Source organism: Orycteropus afer, unplaced genomic scaffold (assembly GCF_000298275.1).
Source record: "Orycteropus afer afer isolate SDZICR_OR568_19922 unplaced genomic scaffold, OryAfe1.0 scaffold00836, whole genome shotgun sequence".
Classification (NCBI taxonomy): domain Eukaryota; kingdom Metazoa; phylum Chordata; class Mammalia; order Tubulidentata; family Orycteropodidae; genus Orycteropus; species Orycteropus afer.
The window spans coordinates 725,585-729,992 of record NW_006922423.1 but is presented as its reverse complement, the minus strand read 5'-3'; positions in this window follow the sequence as shown (position 1 = coordinate 729,992).

The window sequence follows — 4,408 nt, the reverse complement described above, 5'->3', positions numbered from 1 at the left end:
AATGGCAAAACTGACCAATCCCCACATTAGGGTGCCATATTCAAGATTTCTATGGTCCCACCACCACAAGGGTGCTATGTACCTTATTTATGTTCCCGACAAGCTATCCAATACCACTGTTATAACACAAAGCACCTCATCTTTACATAGTTCCACTCAGTTGTCCAGAAGGAGTCACAAAGACTTTGGGTGGAAGGGCCATACCAAGTAAGTCACTGCATCACAGCCCCTTAGACTTTCCAAAGTTAAAAATCTTTGTGGGAGCAGGCTTTTTCATCTTTTTCCTATGGAGTGTCTGGTGGGTTAGGACAGCTAAACTTTTGGTTAGCAGCATAGTACTTTAACCACTGTGACACCAGAGACCCTTATATCTTATTAATACTTTCACAGTAGCAGAAGATATACATCAGATGCATTTTTCAGACATTAAGACTGAATTAATTTGCTAAACTGACCCACTCTGGAAGTAAGTATTCAAAGCTGTCTTCTGTTGAAATAATTCATGCATGCTCTGCAATTTTAAATTTGAATGAAATGTATAATTTAGACATTGTATATTGAGTTTTAATGGTGAAATCTGCAATTGTTGTTGAAAAATTGCTGACTTTTCAACCAACTTATTTTGGAATTTTCTTCATGGGCAGAATAGGAACCAGTTGACCCATGAACTTTGTCAAAGTCTAATTCATCATAATGTACTTTACTTTTCTGCAGAAGAGATGTATTCGTCCTTCAACATTACTTGTTAATCTTAATATAGAATTTAACTAATAATTCTTTCTGGTTTTGTATTTGATTTGGTGTTTAGGAGCAAAATTACCAAAATATCAAATCTCTGTATTCTTCATGAATCATTTGACTTGGAAAATCTTCTTATCCATATTAGCTATTAACATCAAATAAACTATACATCTTCTGCTTTGTGGGAAGACATAATTACAAAAAACACTTTGGAAAACATTGCAAATGGGCAGTCTAACCAAATCTGGAACATTTCAGAAGCATTAGTAAGCAGATATGTGAAAGATAAGGTTCTTTTCTTGATCAATTTGATTGGAAAAAAAAGTAATTTTAAAGTAACTCCAATATCTGGAGAGAGATTTTGAAATTAGAACCTGGAAACACTGGAAAGTTAGGAATACCTGCAAGAATATAGACAGAAAATAAATGGCCTCACTTTTTCTCTTCATTTGATTTCTAAAGTAAAATGAAGTATTTCAAAATATTCTACTTATTGCATTATCAGTTATAAAAAAAACATTAATGTATGGGTAGACACATAGGTAGACAAGCTGAATGATACGGTATGTCTAGGCAAAAAGAAATAAACCCATGACCATACATAAGTTGACTGATGATATTTTTATATACATATTCATATGTGTTATAAGAATGGCCATGCAAATAGAACTAACAAGGGGCAAAGTTTTGATTACTGCTTAGCCACAGCCAACCACCCTGAGGGAGTGAGTTATTGGACCTGTAGGCTCGGGACCATGGTCACAGAGGATATTAAGCTCCATGTAATAACATTGTCTACATCCTACTTTGGTGAATAGTGACCAGAGTCTTAAAAGACTTCATGTGACCATCTAGACACAACAATTGGTATCTCCTCAACTGGAGCGAAGAAGAATGAAGAAAAACAAAGGTGCATGGAAACAATTAGTCCAAGGGACTAATGGACCAAGGGAACCTCAGCCTACATGATTATGTGACTAGAAGGACTAGATGGTACCTGACTACTACCATCAACTACTCAAAAGGGATCAGTGTAGGAGATGCCGGATAGAGTGGGAGAAACTTGTGAAATAAAACTCAAAGTCATAAAAAAGACCAGGCTTACTCCTCTGATACAGACTGGTGAAACCCCTGAAATTATGACCCCTCTTTACCCTTCAGGCCTGAAATTGAATTCACTGCCATTGCTTCCAGCCAAACAATTGACAGTGAACATTTACACCAGGTAGGTACACTCCTTAGAACAACCAATCATGGAAGAAGAGAAAGGCAGAATTCCCACGGAGAGGTAGTTCAAAGGGAGGGAATGCATAGGAAAGAAGGACACAGGGAAAAGGTAACCACAGTGAGGAAGTGGGAAAAGAACTGTTACATTATGAGGATGCAATCAATGTCATGGAACTAAATGTGTAGGAACTGTTGTATGGAAATGTCTTTGTGCTGTAAACTTTCACCCAAATCAATTTAATTTTAATCAAATTTTAAAAAAAGGCTAAATTTTTTTTCTTAAAAAAAAACTACTTATTAAAATTTATCTGAATTTAGTAACCATTCATGAGGGGCAATGTTGCACAGTGGTTCAGACTGATGTGCAACTGACCTTGATTTCTGTCCAGGTTTGTCACTAATATGACTTTTTTGATCGTTGTAAGCTAATTAAATTTGTGTAAACCACAGTTTCTTCATCTGTAAATTACAATCATAATATCATATAACTCTTAGGGTTGATGAACAGATCATATGCCTGAAAAATGTAAAGGGAGCTCTGGTGGCATAGTGCCTAAGGCATTTGACTGCTAACCAGAAGGGTGGTGGTTCAAACCCACCAGCCACTCCTTGGAAGGAAGCTTGGGCAATCTACTCCCATAGTGATACCACCTTGGAAACCCAAGGAGGGGTCACTATGAGTCAGAGATGACTTTATGGCACATAACAACAACAACAACAACACAAATGTAAGTAAAAAACCAGAGTGAGTACATTAATTCTACAGCTGGACACTTATTAGGTAAGATAGACAGTGCTACAAAGATGGGTCCTCAATGGCACATAACAACAACAACCAATCACACTCAGAGGGGGAAAAAAAAAAGTAGTGAAAGTCACTACCTGGATAATAATGTAGCATCATTTTTGAGGCATCACATTGTAATTACAGATTATGTTTTTATGGAGCATTTTACAATCTAAAATATTTCATTAAGATTTCTTTTTTGACTTCCTCCATATGATCTCTTAATTGAAATTGTTCTGGGTTTCTGTTATTACAGAGAAGAGAACAGAAAAGATAGATTATAGAGGAGAAAAAAGTCTTTGGAAGACTGTACCCCTTTTAACCTGTTTTTTTTTTTTTTTTGAATTGATGACATTCAAATTTATAATAACATAAAAGAAACAAAATAAAATGAGTTTTGGTGAGGGCAGGAAAAATAAATTTTTATAAGACAAACATACATTAAAATAAAATACAGTACCACATCCTGTATTCAGGTGTGTAAAACATTTGCTCACACTGAAGAATAGTGAAAAAAAATTCATTTTCCAGACATTTGTACAGTCCAATTAAACTCATTATTACTTACTAGGATGGTGTTATCAACTGGCTTATTTGAGATTATCCTTTTGTCCATTAAACTTTCTCAGTATTTGAGTAATGAAAGCACTGGATTAGTTAATTATGGGCACAAGAGTAAAAGTGAAACTGGACTTTCACTTCTGATTTCTGTACTTTGTTTTCAGTTTTCAGAAATAATACTATCTGGCATTTGTTGCTTAGGTATGCCTACAAATCTTTCTCTAAAAAAATACAAAGTAATGACAATTCTATTCAAATATATTTGGAGATCATGTGGAGAACGCAACCTAACCTGTGGTTACAAAGTTTTCTCCTTTGTTTCCCTACAGAAGTTTTATAATTTTAGTTCTTGCATTGTGGTAGAGCAACATGATGAAGTCTGCTTAAAGTATACCACAAAGTAGGTTTATTGAGATTTACAGTGATTTGTGAATTGGGATAGCATAGAGCATCCAGGCAGATAGCAAGTACTCTACCAGTCACAGGTTGTGCAAGTCTTAAATATTAAAATATCAAGAACTAAAAATAAAAAATATTCTGATTGGTTAGTTATTGTAAGTTCTTCTAATTGGGTACTTAATGTAACTTCTTCTGATTGGCTATTTTCAGAAAATGATTAAGGACCTACCAGGCAAGTTCATACTTGGACTCAGCAAACTCTGTGTAATCAAATTGATTAAAACTCATAGTGACCTCCACTGGGTTTCCAAGGCTGTTCATCTTTAAGGAATCAGACTGTCCCATCTTTCTTATGCAGAGCTGCTGGTGGGTTCCAATGACAAATCTTTTGGTTAGCAGCCAAATGACTTAACCACTACACAATCAGAGCTCCTTAAGCTCAGGCTAGTCAGTCTACTTTCAACCACATTCTTCCTTAGGGCAGGCTGTCCCTCCTCTTGTTTACCCATGAACAGTCATGAGACACCTTCTGAGAAAGAGAGGCAGAGCCTAGGACAAAGTGGAGTGGAGTGGAGTGGAGTCAGACCATCTGGAGGCCATTTTAGTCATGCCATGTGAATCCAACCTCAGAATTTGGAGTGCCCTTATAGTACGTACATTATGATTCATTTGGAGTTAATTTTTGTGCATTCT